Source organism: Symsagittifera roscoffensis, chromosome 1 (genome assembly GCF_963678635.1).
Source record: "Symsagittifera roscoffensis chromosome 1, txSymRosc1.1, whole genome shotgun sequence".
Taxonomy (NCBI): domain Eukaryota; kingdom Metazoa; phylum Xenacoelomorpha; order Acoela; family Convolutidae; genus Symsagittifera; species Symsagittifera roscoffensis.
The window spans coordinates 38,657,279-38,674,676 of record NC_087062.1 but is presented as its reverse complement, the minus strand read 5'-3'; the positions used below and the strand labels follow the sequence as shown (position 1 = coordinate 38,674,676).

Genomic DNA, 17,398 nt, shown 5'->3' with positions numbered 1-17,398 from the left:
GCTCCATAAACCTTAAAAGGCAGTCGGAACATTCAGGGCTTCGCCCTGATACGAGCAGTCTTGTTGTTCCGACTTTCGGTACGAAAGTAACGGAATATTTGTGCTCGGGGTGGGTTTTTTTTTTTCTTCAGACAAATTTCGACTTTTTAACTAGCCATTTTTGACGGAATTTTTTTTATCATTCAAAAGGTATTGTTGTCCTGAGCTCAAATTTGAAAAGATATTTCACCTGTGATCATTTTTCGTGAAGTTACGGGGGTTTAAAGGTTGCCATTTTGGCCAATTTGGGACAATTAACGCGCGATATATTTCGCGCTTTTAACGCGTAAGCGGAGAGTTAATCCGTCTTAGAAATCGTTCCAAATTGGTTGAACGAAGCTTATTTGCCATAATTGATTTGTTACAATGAACGAATTTGATTCTTTGTACTGTATATGGCGTGTGGGGGGGTGGTTATCATAAATAATTTCAGAAAATTTTTTTTTCATTTTTTTTAAATTTTATTTAATTTTTTAATTTTATTACTGCTCCATAAACCTTAAAAGGCAGTCGGAACATTCAGGGCCTCGCCCTGATACGAGCAGTCTTGTTTAAATTTTATATTCATTTATAGAATTGTAGTAGCAAAAGCAATGTTTCTGTTTAAACTTCTTAAGCTGCTGGTGATAATGATCTGACATCCGCATCATTAGCAGCCAAATACAATCCTGTGTTCAATTAGTACAGTTTTGAACATATGAATTGTTCAATTACCACAGATCTTCAATTCATAGAGCCACAAATATCTAAAAAAAACTATTTAAGAAACTGATCGTACCCGGGCGAAGACGTGTACTTTTTGACTACCTTCGAGTTATCAATATTACTTTCAAGTGAAAAAAAATTGAACTTTAAAAAAAAACTCTTCTGAAATTTTTTCCTGCAAGCAGCGTTTAGCAGAGAAGACATTTTTGACGTCTAGCAACTCATTACTTGATTGCCCCAATTAGTTAACCTCAATTCAATTTGGAGTGGTTTGCGAGCAGGATTATTATCTTACAGCTCTATTAAACCCCAAAGCTGGTCTGAATAAAAATCCTTCCAGGCTTAAGCTTTCCACAATTTTCTCCTCAAGACGAAACGGAACATTTAAAAGCATTTCAACGAGTTTTTAATTGGAAACAATTTTGAATGTGGGTAAGAACTCGCTCCTTATCTGTTTTTGATTACCTTTGAAAGGCTGTAAAATAGGCTTCACGAGCCTACTTAATGATCATTTTCATGAGAATTGTTTCCAAAAACACATATTTTCTCGTTTTTATGTTCAGCAAATAATTAGGAGTGTTTTTGTGGTAATTTGAAAAAAGGTTACTTGACTTGATTTAAGCAAATTCAGATCTCAGCTTAAGAGGAGGTACGAAGATAAGTATGTGTGCTAATTGGCCAGCGAAAACGAAAATGACTTTAATTTGATGTTCACTCAGACAAAATGCAATTTAGTTGACTATCAAAAAATTATACAAGACTGCCCGTATCAGTGCGACCTATGGGTTCCCTGAAGTAAATTTTCGGTCAAAGTTTTTTGTTGCTGGGAAAATTCTACCAAATCAACGCCCTCCCACGCACACACCTACTGCCAGGCACAAAATGATATATTTCGCATCTACTAGCACGGTTTTTGAATCAATTATCTAAGCTCAAATGAGTTTGAATTGGCTTCTGAGCTTGATTTGATTGCGCAATCTGTAACACGCTCAAAGAAAATTAGATTTTTGCCCACCAAAATGTCCCTGGCTTAAATCATTCTAGCTTCCCGAAAAAAAACTCTGGTAAAGTTTGTAAAATTGAGCTCAGGGTATCTATATCTTTCAGATGTTATATAAAAAAAAATTTGATCAAAAATTCAAAATTGATCTTAAAGCAAAAACACAACCAATATTCGATATGAAAAGTGACAACCAATTCAAGAACTTTAAAAAAATTTTCACCTTTTTCTCGCTTCTTTTTCAATTTCATTTCTTTTGAAGAAAAATGGCTTGCTCATAATTTCTTTTCATAAAGATAACCCAATTAGAAAAAAAACAGGATGAAATGGCATTTCTCAGAGGATTCTGATAATTAAAGTCTTAAATAAAAATTCATTCAAATTTTTTGCACTCATTCAAAAAACAACAAGTTTTAACGTGTTTCCTGAAAAAATAAAATTGTCAGTATCAATTGAAGTCTTGAACGTTCTTATTGTTCTCTAATTTCTTTAAATCAAGTTTTTTCTCCAGAGAAAATTGTTAAAAAAGCGCAGTTGCTAATGGAAAAAATTGAATTTTTGTTTAATTTTCGATTTTGTAACATAATGTCTCCACTCATTCTGAAAAAAACAACATGATAAACTAATGTAAAAAATAAAAACAAAACTTGTTTGCCTTTATTAAGTTTGGATTTTTTATTGTGTATTTGCTTCATTAGGGTGAGATAGGTTTTGTACACATACTTTAACTGTAGTGGTCATAGTTTTCTCCAATCCGATCCTCATGATTTAAAAAGAAACGGTCATTAGAGTAAAAATTTGATTTTGAGTTTGGGAAATCAATCGATAGTTTAATAAAAAGCCTGAGTTCAGCGTGCGCTATTTTTAGCCCTGTTTCCAGTTTTCAAAGTTCTTACCCAATTTTCAAAGTCCAGATAAGTTGTAGCCAGACTACAAATCAGGCGGGCTTGGAAGCAGAAACATCAAATCATTGACACACGAGCCTTTAACTCTAAGCTACATGATCAGAGTTTGGGCTACATTTGAATTAATATAGTGCAAATAAGCATTTTTCTGATTCAAAACTATAGCAATTGTAAATAATTTAGGTTCGACTAGATAATGTTTATTCTTAGAGTCAGATATAAATAGATAATTACCTAGCAGGAAACAGAAAAGATTTGGTCAGAATAACTAGAAAATTTTTAATCCAGTTCAAAAGTCGGCTCTGGGAGTGTGTGTGTGTGTGAGAGAGAGAGAGAGAGAGAAAAGAAAGAGAGAGAGAGAGAGAGAGAGAAAGAAGAAAGAGTGAGAGAGAGAGAGAGAGAGAGAGAGGGAGAGAGTGAGAGAGTGAGAGAGAGAGAGAGAGAGAGGAGAGAGAAAGATAGAGAGAGGGAGAATTCACCTCACTGGAAATAGAAACAAAATTGGAACAAATCTCAACAATTGATGAGAAATGGACCTCAATGGATTCAGAATCCAGAGAAGGTCGATTTACGTTAAAACTACACTCGGTTACACTAACAAATCAAGTGACCAGAACCATGTTTCATCAAACACATGCAATCAACCAAAACAAATAAGATAAAATAAACCAAATTTGTGCCTGCAAAAATTGTAGCAGCAGAAAAGTCGTAGAAAAAAAAATTAATTTTAAAAAATGTTGTTCACCGAGGTCGGTCAGAAGCAAAATGAAATCTCGATCACTGTAATGTAAAAAAAAAACAAGGCTGACCACATCAAGGCGGCGCTCTGAAGGTTCCGATTGCCATTTAAATTGTTGAAAAAAACCTTAATTGATAAAATATTCAAAATAAAACAAGCCAAAAAAGTAAAAATAACCCAAGCACAGACAATTTTTCCGTAGTTTTTTTCAAAAGCCGGAATAAATTTTTTTTGCTGATGTTCTCTTTATAAAATTTTTACGCAGTGCAACCACACTGAATATTTTTAGATAAAACATCTGTCACTTTATATCCTCTGAAATTGATTTGTGATAACTAGTTTTCTATGCGGAAAGACTCAAATCCGATGATCTTAAAATATCTATTCAGCTTAATATACCTAATCAATATCAATTTGAATTTTGAGCTTGGTTTTGATATTGATTTTTTCCTTTGTGAGTCACAAATCATTCATAATGATAAAATACCAAGTAGCCATTTCAAAGTCCAAAAAAAAATTTCTATCGGAAAGATAAAAAAAGACTGCCAAGCCCTGAATGTTTCAACTGCCTTTTAATTGGTCGCGAAAAGTTTTTTGCAAATCAAATATCAAAGAATTTTAGGCTAAAACTATCAAATTTCTTGTGTTAAAATATTAGTCGTGCATAGAATGAATAAGACCACTCGTGGCAGGATATTATTTTGACAATCTCGTGACAGGATACTATGATGATGTGCAGAATCAGCTGCGCCCGTGCAAATCCAGGGACTCTTCCTACGAGGAACCGAAGAGGTTTGAGAAATAAAAAAAACAACCCGAGCATATATTTCCCTCACATTGTTCGAAAGTCAGATAATTTATGCTGCCCAAAAACGAGACTTAAGTCTTGACTAAATAATTAAAAAAGCATAGATTTCATACAAACAATGATTAAATGATTTTTTTTAAACGCCGAGAACCGTTTTTGCCTATAAATATTTAGCTGGGGTCTTATGATACAAGGCAACTTTTTTGCGAGGAATGAAACTGTTCAGCAATGTAAAAAGACGAGATGATTAAGCGCTACGCATTTCCTACCTCAAAATTACTAAAAAAAACGTAACAAAATTTCCTGTTTGAATTTTTAAACAAAAATTCAAGGACATCAATTTTGTGTACCTCAAGGTTTTTAATGGAGTACAAAGCAAATTTAAAAAAAACATACATACCGCTCTTTTTAAAAACAATTTTTTAAGTACATCTAGCTCTGATTTATCGAAAAAAAGGTTGTAGATATATGAAATGAAAATTTCCTAAACAAAGTTTCTCCCATCGGAAATCTAAGCAGTCGCACTCCAAAAAATCACCATGTTGAATCCTTTTGAATCTGTTATATTTATGAATGCTTGCTGCTGAAAAAAAATCGAAATTTTGTGAGTGGACCAAACATATAAAACATCTCAGCTTGCAGATCAAAATAGATGATACAACATTAAAAATGAAGAAACGAAACGCCCGCTAACTGTTTTTAAATTGAGTTCACTTGCATTTAAAAAAAAAACTTCATCTACAACCGAGCTTGTAAGGAAAGTCGAGCAAAAAGTACTTTGTTGGAAGAAAACTAGCTTTGGTTGGAAGAAGATTAAAAAGTTTAAACTTGTTTTTAATGAATTACTCTACAACCAAACATCTACACTGAGGGCTGCGCTAAAAGCGAGCAAACTTTTTGTTGAACCAACACATAAAAATATTATTAACATGCAATTCAAATAACAAAATTTTTTTTGGGCTTCAAATAGTCTTAAGCAACATAGACGTGTACCCTACCACAGCAAGATCAACAGGCGGGTTTTTTGCCCAAACAAATAAAAACAAGTTTTATCAAAATACAAAAAAAGTTATTAAAATGGTTAATACAAACCTTTTAAGGATAGCGTTTTGTCTAAATGAAAAATTTTCATCTGTTGAGAAGGGAACAAAATCAATTATAAAAAAGGTTTGTTGTCTAACACGTGAAAAATATAATCGATTTCCATGTTGCCTACAGACAACGAAATAGAACAAAAAATCAATTATAAGCTTTTGTTTCATCAAATCAGGGCTGGATTTAGGGGGGGGGGGGGCTGCGGACGATTTCCCTTCAGGGATTCGACCCCCTGCCGACCCAAAGGGTCCCCCTTTTGATACTTTTTAAGAAATCCATTTTTGGCCGACCGACCCTAAAAATTTTCTAAAGGCGCCTTTGGCGCCAATATATACTAATTTTGAGGGGGGAGCGCGCGCCGAAAAAACGCAATTTTTCGGTCAAAATTTTCCAAAAAGTGCCTAAAAACACCTTTTTTGACCTGTTTTTTCAAAATTTTGCCTGCGGCGCAAAAAATTTGGCCAAAATAGGGACAAAACCGTGCTTTGGGAGAGCTCGAAAAATCAATTTGGTCGATCTAAAAAAAAAGGTCGTCAAAATTTTTTAGAAAATCCGCCCCCCCCCCTTTCGAGAAAATCCTAGATCCGCCCCTGCAACAAATCGAAAATGATTATAACCTATTTAAAATCAATCAAAATGTTGTTGCTCCGACTTTCGATACGAAAGTGACGGAATTTTTGTGCTCGGGAGGGTTTTTTTTTCTTCAGACAAATTTCGACTTTTTAACTAGCCATTTTTGACAGAATTTTTTTATATCATTCAAAAGGTATTGTTGTCCTGAGCTTAAATTTGAAAAAATATTTCACCTGTGATCTTTTTTCGTAAAGTTATGAGGGTTAAAAGATTGCCATTTTGGTCAATTTGGGACAATTAACGCGCGATATATTTCGCGCTATTAACGCGTAAGTGGAGATTTAATCCGTCTTTTAAATCGTTCCAATTTGGTAGAAAGAAGCTTATTTGCCATAATTTTTTTGTTGCAATGAGCAAAATCTATTCTTTTAAACTTTATATGGCGTGTGGGGGGATGATTGATTTCATAAAAATTTTTCAAATCTTAGAAATTTTTTTTTTAATTTTTTTTTTATTATATTTAATTTTTTTTTATGTTACTACTGCTCGATAAACCTGAAAAGGCAGTCGGAACATTCAGGGCTTTGCCCTGATACGAGCAATCTTGTTTTGTTTTTGCTTTTTATTTTTGTTTCGCGTCGAGCATACATAGTGTTGCAAAAAATTCTAATTTCTTAAAAGAGTAATGCAAAAACTTGGCAAAACGAGTGTACTGCCTACTCGATTTCTAAACCTTAACTTTCTCAAAATGAAAAAAAACTCCAACTATCACCCCATTTACGCTTTTGACCCTCCCTTACCTCCCCTCGTATCATTGTTTGCCCCTTTGTGCCTTACAAACGCCACCCCATACCCACAAAACGCCCTCAACACACCACGCCCCGATGGCCGAAAAAATCTGGCCAAAAACTTGCTTTTTTGGCATGCGATCCCTGTCAAAAGTAGTATTGCAATCTACAAAAACAAACAAATATACATAAAACTTTACACCCTCCACAAAAAACATTTTAAAAACAATTATTAGTTCAATTTTGAGCATTTTCTACAACGTTTTGACTGAAAACTGCAATTTTCAGCTAATTTCTGATAATCATTATATGCATCCCCCTCAGATTGTCAACGCCCTGCCGACCTAAAAGGTCCCTCGTATGTACTATTCTGAGATATCCATTGTTGCCTGACTGACCCTAAAATTTTTCCAAAGACGCCTTTGGCGCTAATATATTCCAATTTTGAGAGAGGAGAGATCGTGCCGAAAAAACGTGGTTTTTTGTTTTTCGTTCAAATTTTTCCAAAAAGTGCCTAGAAACGCCTTTTCCGGCCCATTTTTTCAAAAATTTGGCTGCAGTGCAGAAAATTTGGTCAAATTGAGGTCTTTATAGTGGTTTGAGAGAGAGCTCAGAAAATCAATTTAGTCAACCTACAAAAAAGTAGACAAAATTTTTGAAACTTTTTTGGAACTCCTCCCCCCTCGAGAAAATCCTAGATCCGCCCAGCATATACATGCATACAAAATGGAAAAAATCTATATTATGATTTTTCATTGTTTTTAATCTAATAAGGTGAAAATTATCGACTTTAATTGATTTGGAATGGATATTATTGCTTCATTGAATTATAGCATTAAACTAAATTTTCAATTGATTATAACCATTTTTTTTCACTTTTATAGAAGCTCAAATTTAACTAATTGTTATCTATGGAACTCCTGAGGGCGTTCTTGATTAGTTGACATCATTTCTTGAAGTTCAAAAAAAACTTGTCCGCCTGAAATACGCCTTGTGCCCGAGAGAAAAACTTTGCTCCTGTTTTTTCGGCGTTTGGTGAACCGCGCGGTTTTCTGTTCTCACTGACAAGGTCTAGCCCAAATTCTGGCTTCATTTTTCACAGACATCACAAAATCAAGTAAGTTTAGCCGAAAATCATTATTTTCTAGATGAATGCAAATTTTGACTTTTCTGATTGTCACAAAATTTGGATCTTCGGAATTTGGCAGAATAAACTTTCGAAAATTTTTTTGTTTCAAGGTCAGCCAAAAAGCAGAGCCGGAAAACTTTGAAAAAAAATTTCTGAAATAGCCGGTGAGCCCAAAACGCGTAACTTTAAACAATCTATTGGTGACAATTAAGGCTTTAGTTTGGGTAAATGGTGATGGGCATAGGTGGGTTTTGTAATCTAGTTAGCTCATATTGAATTTTGTTCCTTAACCAGACCAAAAATTCTCTAGTTATCTGGCTCTTTACCATGCTTCTCCAATTCGTAGCCAAGCTTTTTGAAGGTTGTGACAGAATTTCAGTCAGTTTTTGGACCATGCTCTTACCGATTGTCTCAGAAAGATAAGTTGCCGCGCAAAGATACAAAGATAAATCGCACTACGCTCTCGGCATTTTTATAAAATAGATACAGTTAACATTAAGCTTAGAGGAAACAATCAGCTCCCTCAAGACAAAAAAAATCAACAGAAAACTTCAGATTTAGAAAAAAAACTTTGAAAGATTTTTGAAGAAATGTTGTGTTCAAGCTTCAAAAGGAAGTTCTTGAAAACGGTTTTAAGAATTGAGTTACCTCAATGATGTCATAGATGTTGTGTTGACTTTCAAAGAAACATAGGAATATATTTGCTGGGATTGTTGTTCATTTAGACCAACAAAAGTTTCCAGCGTGATGGGATCGACTCGTAAACAGTCGGGTTCCCAGGCGAATTGGCTTCAACAAGCCTAACTGCGCTGAAGTTCTCCTACTCATTTTTATTTCATTTCAGTTCGTAAATTCAGTACAAAAAATCCTGCACTCATTAATCATTCCAATCTGAACTGAAGCAAATTAATTGGCCACCCCGCACCGAAGTTTCTCCGATTATTATCTATTATCTGGCGACTTTTTGTTTGCTTTGTGTTTTTGCATCTGTTTTGCATCATCAGGCAAGTAAAAGGGTACCCGCACCGAGCACCCATGGATCATAATCGATTATATTGTCATAATATGGTCAGCACCTATAAAATGACAAAATAATTGATTATAATCCATTAAAAATGGATTATAATCCTAATATTTTTTATCCCAATAAAATCCATTAGTGGGAACATCCTGTCTTTTGCTCTGGTAAACGATTAGTCTTGTTCTCTGTTAGATCACTTTTTGGACACTTAGGTATTTGGCATTTTTTATTGGCTGATGGAGGACAAATAACAAACATTTCGAAATAAATATAAAAAAATTTCTCTATCAAATTTTTTGTGACTATTCACAGGGCTTCCTGAAATCTCAGAGCTCTGCCCTGATACACGAGCTGCTTTGTTCATATTAAATAGTAATTTTAAAAAAGACTGCTCGTATCAGGGCGAAGCCCTGATTGTTTCGACTGCCTTTAAAGGTTTATGGAGCAGTAGTAACATAAAAAAAATTAAATGTAATAAAATGAAATGAAAAAAAAAAAAAAAAAAAAAAAAAAAAATCAAAACTTTTAAGATTTTTCACAAAGACACCCCCACACGCCATATAAAGTACAAAAGAATAGATTACGCTTATTGTAACGAATAAATTATCGCAAATGAGCGTCTTTTAACCAATTTGGAACAATTTCTAAGACGGATTAAATCTCCGCTTACGCGTTAATACCGCGAAATATATCGCGCGTTAATTGTCCCAAATTGACTAAAAGGGCAATCTTTAAACCCCCATTTCTTTACGAAAAAAGATCACAGGTGAATTATCTTTTCAAGTTTAAGCTCAGCACAGCAATACCTTTTGAATGGTATAAAAGAATTCCGCCATAAATGGCTAATTAAAAAGTCGAAATTTGTCTGAAGAAAAAAAACCCACCCGAGCACAAATATTCCCTTACTTTCGTATCGAAAGTCGGAACAATAAGACCACTCATAACAAGATGACTGCACTTTAAGGTCGTCGAAAATTTTGCTTTCGAAAACAGTTACAAAATGTTCAAAACAATTTGAAATATTTTTTATTTTCCCTGTTCATTTCTTTTTGATTTTTTCCGCACGCTATGTAAAGTATGTTATAGTAGTAAAATATATAATAAGTGATACTTTTGGGTCAGCTAACGTTTTTATAAGCACGAGGTGTTCTTCTCAATTCAGTTTAGAATAATTCAAGTAGTCGATTACTCTTTCAGACGATAAAATACTTTGCGCGTTAAGTACCCCATTTTGTATTGAAGCAGTCAAAGTATAAGCAAAACAAGACTGCTCGTGCATCAGGGCAAAGCCTTGAATATTCCGACTGCCCCTTAATTCATATCGGTTAGTTTTTTCCGGGAAAAGAATTTATCGCAATACTATCCATTTTGGACCGTATCAAAGATCAAGTGTAAAAATTCAAGTTCCGAAATTAATACGACCATTTAATTTAGCTAGACTTAAAACAAATTGGGCCGTATCAGTAAAATATCAGTTCTGGATCAGATTCTTGCAAGTGGTATTTTTTCTCTGATCAAAAATAAATCAGAGAAAAAACCGCAGTACTTCCATACACACATTTTTACATACAAACATACATAAACCCATAAAAACATACATTCATTCATACAATCATATATAAAACATACCTACATACATACATGCATGCATTCATGCATACAAACATATAAAGATACATACATACATAGATACATACATACATAAATACATTCATGCATGCATGCATGCTAACATAAACACATACATACATACATACATACATACATACATACATACATACATACATACATGCATGCATGCAAACAGAAAAACATACATACATATATACAGTACTTCCAGGCAAATTTAGTTGCTCAAGTCTTCTTACTACCAACGCCAACACATTTCTGCCTTTTTGCGAACAACAAAATTGCGTTTATAGGTTGATTTGAGCAGATTTTAGCTCTGGGGGGATGCATCAATTTAAAAAATATATTTTTTAACCAAAAATTGACGTGTTTGCAGACAAATTCAGTTACTTAAGCCCTGTTACTCCAAACCTTAACCCTGTAGGCTCTTTTTCCTTTTCCCCACCTCACATAAGCATCCTTTTTATGGTGTAACGAGGGGTTTTACAAGGTTAAACATGAGGACCAAATAGTTTGTCATGGCATAATCAGTTCGCATGCCAACTTCCAAAACATTCAGTTGGTGTGAACAAAATTTCACTACTAAAATTTTGCAGGTGGGGGAGAAGAAAAAAGGACCGCCCTGTAAATCTGCATTTTACGTGGTTTCTAGCACAGTTTGTACAATTTATGTCTATTTTAATCGTATATTTGATTATAACGACACGTCAAAAAACTTTGAAATCAAAAATCAAATAGAATTTTCGTATAAATTTTTCCAGTTATGGTTCAGAATAAAAACTGAATAAAACAGTACTGTAACAGTAATGTTACAGTTCTAGAACAGTGCCAGCAATTTTTTTCCTATTTAATCTCTTGGTCAGGTGAAAACCAGAGTAAAATATTGATTTTACTTTGATAGAGAACTGAATTTTGTTGTACAACTGGTGTTTTACTTGAACAGGACTTATAACCTCTGTGACTTCAACCCGGGTGTGAAAAGGTGGCGAATAAGGGGAAGAGTTGGGAGGCAAAAAAAAACTGAGGGAGGAGGAGGGGGGGGGGGGGGGAGGAGGGGGGGGGGGGGGGCATCCACTTCGCTTTCCCCAAGCCTCAATATGCCTCTTATTCACTCGTACTAAAAACGTAGCTCACCTTAGAATTGTCGACGAAGAGAACATTGCGTTGTAGCTCAGACGATTTCAGAGCATATGATGATAAAAACTAATATAAGAAATTATCTAAGAGCAAAAAGTATGAGGCGAAAAGTAAAAGTCTACCAGCTAAATTGTGGCATTTTGTCTCCTGATGAAATTGATGGAATCGCTGTTAGCAAAGCAGGTGCAGAATAACTGAGTGCCACGAAAAAACGAAGAAGCGCTACTGGAAGTTACGATAAATAATTTTTCATTAAACTTGTTATTTCCGTTTTGCGTCTAGTTTCAGCCGTTTTGTTTGATAATTTAATGAGAAATTTTATAACAAAATAATCAATAGTTATTACTCCATGCTATAGTTAAAGCTCTGCCGTTTTTTCATCAGACAAAAAAACGGTAGCCAAATGTTACCGCGCCAAATCTCATTCATACATTTTTTCTTTGAAGTTTGCCCTTCTGTTTCCAGCAACCATAAAACAAATACACGATTAGAAGGAAAGCAGTTGGAAAAAGTGCCGACAATTTTTAGCCTAATTTTAAACATGTCGAACAAAAATTAGTTTTTTCAAGGCCTTTCTTTTCGTGAAAAGTCTTGGTGATGGCAGTTAATCGGCAAGGTTTAATTGGACCATCGCCATCATAAATTTATCAAAAACTAATAACAGTTGAATCTCAAAAATAATAAGACGAAACAGGTATTCTTGATCAGGAAGGCTATACAGCGATCAATCCATGTAAACGGCACACATACAATTCGGCCAAAGACACTTCAGCCGATATGAAACTCAGACAATTCAGCCAAAGTATACACTCAATTCAACCAGAGACAATTCAGCCAGTTTTTCATAACGTAGATTCGAAAGAAAAAATCGGAAATGGAGTTATTTCTCGGTTTAAGGTCGCTGGTGGGCGCGCTAAGCACGTGTCGCCGCTTCACGGCGATAACCGGCTCTAAATTTTGTATAGAGTCCTACCCTCTGTTGGCCTGCTCGCAACACGTTGGCGCGACAGCGGCGGTCACTATTATTGGCTGAATTGTGTGCATACTTTTGGCTGAATTGTCTGGACGCGGTTGAAAACACCAAACAATATACTTTATAATAATCCCGACTTCATTATAATTTATACCTAAAATTATAACTGGTTGCTTCTTCTTTTTACACATAGTAGAAACATTAAAATGTTGAAAGAAGCACGTGTTTTGAATTTATCGCGTATTTGAAGAACATCTAAACTTATCTTGAAGCGGGGCTTTGAATCTTTTACCTTACTGCTTAATCGGCAAAACTGTTAAACAATGTCTTAATTAGTGTCAAATTATAAACACTTATCAAAATCATTGCATTGAAGGTCCTATTCCCGAGTTGACGCTCTCTCAGTTTTTTTTCGCTGTTCACAATTGAGAAAAAGCCCTAAGCGACTAAAAACTACGCGGTCGAAAAGCATGTTTGGGTCAGAAATTAGTAAAATTTAAGAATATCTGACTCTGTTCCACTCCTTCAACTTTCATTTTTTTGTGTATGATTGTTTTACGTGTTATTATGGCCTAACGCGTGATACTACGATGTAAGGTATGCAGATTAAATCAGCTCACTGTTGTAAGTTCGTTCATCGTGTCAAATTTCATTGAAAAATGACATCCTTTAGCAGTTTTTAAATACTGAAACTGAAAGGTGGTCGAAAAAGGGAAGAGCCAAATATTCCAAAATACGGACTCAACATAAAGGTTACAAATTAAACAAAACTGCTCGTATCAGGGCAAAGACCTGAATGTTCCGACTGCTTTTTAAAGTCTATGGATCACTAATAAAATAAAATGATTTTTTTTACAACAGATTTTAGGTGAAAATCATCTAACCACACGCCATGTAAAATACAAAATGATTAATTTTACTCCTGGTAACAAATCAATTATGGCAAAAAGTTTCCTTCAACCCATTTGGAACGATTTCTAAGACGGATTGAATCTCCGTTTACGCGTTGTTAGCACGAAATATATCGCTCGGTAATTTTCCCAAATTGGCCGAAATGGCAGTATTTAAACCCCCATAACCTTACAAAAAAAGATCACAGATAAAATATATATATTTTTCAATTTGAGTACAAGACAAAAATACCTTTTGAATGGTATTTAAAATTTCCGTCAAGAATAACGTAGTTAAAAAGTCGAAATTTGTCTGAAGAAAAAAAAATCACCCCGAGCACAAATATTCGTTACAAAATTCGGAATAATATACAAATTTTTTAAGCAATATGAATTGCCTAATCATCAATACAACATCACTTATTCATATCTGAAATCTAAATAAGCAAAGCTGCAAGCAAATTTATGAAACAAGGAAAAAAAATTTTTTGGCACTTTGTTAGAAAAAAAAACTTTCACCAAAAACTGAGCTTGCTCGGCGTGCTCATTCACCTCAAAATTAGTTTAGTCTGGCAGCAAAGGCGCCTTTAGAAAATGTAGGGTCAGTAAACCAAAAAATTTTCATACTTTCCTCGGGCGGCTACCGCTCATATTAATGATCAATGACGCACAATGGTTGGAAGTGCAGTTCACGTATATTTAGACGCATATTGATACAGCAGTCGAGCAAAACAATAAATTTTAACTCAATACAATGAGAAGTTTACAAAAAAAGAAGATTGGTTGAGAAACAAAACGCAAAATTTGAATATTGAAAAATTGTAGCCTTTAATTGTATGAGAAAAACAAATGTAAGAGTAGGTAAGAGAAATAAGGAATAATGAATTTAGAAAAGCATTTCTACCAAGCGTTTAGGCATTCGAGTGGACGCAAATTTATATTTTGAAGCTTAAAGTTACTTTTCTCGTCAAATTTTTGAATGTTTTTCAGATTGCGCACCCATCACGTTAATTTGTAAAAACCATGTTGCCACTCACTTGGAACAGTGAAATTAGCCTCTGCTAAAAAATGTTTAATTTTACCAAAAAATTCAAATATATTTCTGATTTTGCTTAGACAAAGGTTCCTCATAATAGTAAAACAACAGATTAAAGTTGATAGTTTTCTAAAAAAATCACCGCATTACTTGCTTCAATTGATTTGCATCAGTTCAATTTGAAATCGTTTAAATCTTTTAACCTGAATTGAGTTATATTCGATTTAAAAAATAGAACGTTTTTCAATGAAAAAGTTATCTCGTAGTAATTACAGTTGAAGGAAGAATGTCTAACTAAAATCAAAATCGATTCTAACTTTTTCCGGGTCGACTTACTCGTTCTCTTTGATATAAAGCATATACACATGGCCGCAATTTACTTTTTAATCAGTTGAAACAAGTGAAAAAAAATTTTCCTAAAGTTTTTGAGGATTAGAAATAATTGTTAACAATGTTTTGTATATCACGTGAAAAAAAAATCATTAAATCAAGAAATCCCTAGACAATCGTTATTTCATTTTTGAATTAGCTCCATTGAAATTAACTATAACTCGGTCAAAATTTTCCTTAACGACAATTCTTCATTTAAAAACTTTTTTTTGCTGTTTTACAGAGTTTAGGATATTCTAAGATCTCTCGAAAAAAAGTTTTGGAAAAAGGTTCTGCTCCATATTGTTTGGAGCAACTTCTGTAAATTTGGAATCTCCCACCGCTCAAAATACGCATATCATGGCGACAGGTGTCTTCAGAAAAAAATTTGGGGTTGATCAAAATGAAATGGATGTTTAAAATAGTTTTGAAGGGAAAGGGATTTTTTGGGTTGCCAGGGGTTGATTCCCTAAACTCGCTCCTGATACACTGTAGATTGTTTTTAAGATTTTTTTTCAGTCATAGTGCCTCAATTATAAAATCATTAATAAATGCTAAAAAGATGAATGAGTTGCCAAACGATCAAGACCGCAATTTGATTAATTGACTCATACAGGCACGGCAGCCCCATCGATTTTAGTAAGTCGTTTTCTGTGCAATCCATGAGGCCTTATTTTGCTTTTGATTAAGGTATCTTTTTTCGGTCGTAATTTTACTGATCGCGCTCCTCTTCAAGTTTAGTGTGTATTGGCGTCAAATGCTTCTTTAGAGAACTTGTAGGGTTTCTCAACCAACAGTGAATGCCGTAAAATAGTACCAAATGGAAGGTACGGTTGCTGCAAAGGTCCCCTTAATAAGCCACGAATGCCTTGTTTATCTGTCATATTGTTCAGCAATAACGGTAGTTATACATTTTGCATAGTAGCGGCGCGCTATTGTGCTTGAACAATGACTTTTTAAAAATAATTTTTGACAATTGACAAAAGAACCATTTTCTACATTAATTTTGATTTGTGTTGAACTTACACTATTGAAAAACTTTGCTACTTCAGATGATTTTTTTAAACTTTTCTCATTTATTGGGAATTATTAAGGGAATTGAAGTTCAAACTTTACCTTTAGGCATAGACTCGCAAATAACATTCAGAATTGAAGTTTGTCGGTTTGTTAAACAAAATTTTGAACACATTCAAATTTACCGCTGAAGCAATAAACAGCTGGCTGACTGAATGAAATGTGCAGGGAGAATTTAATTTCAATTTGTGAGGCTTATCAAATTTTTGGGAAATAAAGAGGCTTATACAGGAGCAGTCTGCGCAGTAACTTTTGGACTATTTTTCAGCAATTCTATTTTTTGTCTTGCCTTTTTTGTCAGTAGGTAATCAAGTAAATTTTCCTTCTCCAAGGGTGTTATTTTCTCTTGGGCTTTTCTCTTGGGCTTTTAGCAGTTAATAGAAATATTTACTTTTTGTTAGTCGACAGGAAGTTTAGTTCTACATAAGAACTTTCAGCGTGGTCTTCCAACTCCAGTTACTTCATTTCCTGATAAAAAGAACAAGAAATAATCAAATTATGTGCTTAATCAGAAACCCAAAAATAGTGGCTCAAAGCAAAAAAAATGGCACGAAACAAAAATTGAAACTGCTAGATCGATTTGTTATGCCAAAAAAAATCAAGAGTAAGGAGTTATGTGTCCGAGTTATGAATTGAACGAAAGAGTTGACTGAATGTCAGCTAGATGCATGGTTGGAACAGCGTCACTCGATAGATGTGATGAACAGAAAGGAATTTAACGATAGCAGATAAAAATAAACTTTGTAATGTTTTTCCATGACCAAATGGCTACCAAATAAAACTCTCTTCATGAAAGATATCTTGCTACTTTCAGGTTCATCTTGCTACAGAGTTTCATCACCAAACAAACGTTTCAGAGAAAGCCTTTCGAAAGACTGGGTGTCATTTTGTTGAAAAAAAAAACAAAAGCAGCAATTTACATGAAAAGATATTCAAAAGTTTGAGAGAAAAGATGTCAAACTCAAAGTGCGAAAAATCATGATTTAGAAATCTTCAAATTGTGACAAAAACAAACTAGTCGAGCATTCGACCGAAACGGAACAGGCATAGAAAAAATTTCTTTGAAGGTAATTTTTCGAAACTTTTTGCCAGTGCTTTTGTTTAAGTTTTTTTTTGTGATTCTGCAAAGATGAATGTGGTCCCAAAACCTTTGTCGTTTCAGCAGCAGCTGCAGTTTGTATTTAAAAGTATTCTATTTTTTTTTGGCTTTCGAAAACAATGAAAATTAGTTGAACGTAGGGTGAAAACATAAAACGTCACCTCAAAAACAATAGGAAAAAAATCGTACATTGAAATATCATTTCCAAACCCTCACAAACTTTTTTTCTTTTTTTGTGATTAATCAGATAGCATTGCTAGGTGACTCAGGGCATATCAGTTGCAAAGAATGACCTGGCCTCCTATGAGGAAACAACATCACCTCAAAACATATATTTTTTTGGTCAAATTTCCCTAAAAAAGTCAAGAGTGAAAAGTATATGAGAAAAA

The 17,398-nt window shown here is 34.2% G+C and overlaps 1 protein-coding gene across 3 annotated transcripts in view; it reads right to left on the bottom strand.

The window, feature by feature from the left end:
- The window catches only part of LOC134844102 (orexin/Hypocretin receptor type 1-like), a 74,962-nt gene extending 58,902 nt beyond the window's left edge, over positions 1-16,060 (bottom strand). The window contains exon 1 of one of the 3 annotated variants that reach the window (XM_063860644.1): positions 15,953-16,060. The gene's annotated coding sequence lies outside the window, so the exon portion shown is untranslated. Of the gene's footprint in view, positions 1-11,565; positions 11,850-14,058; positions 14,142-15,952 lie in introns of those variants that run through there. The other 2 variants (XM_063860652.1, XM_063860597.1) reach the window with 2 other exon arrangements.
- Between the last annotated feature and the right edge of the window lie 1,338 nt (positions 16,061-17,398).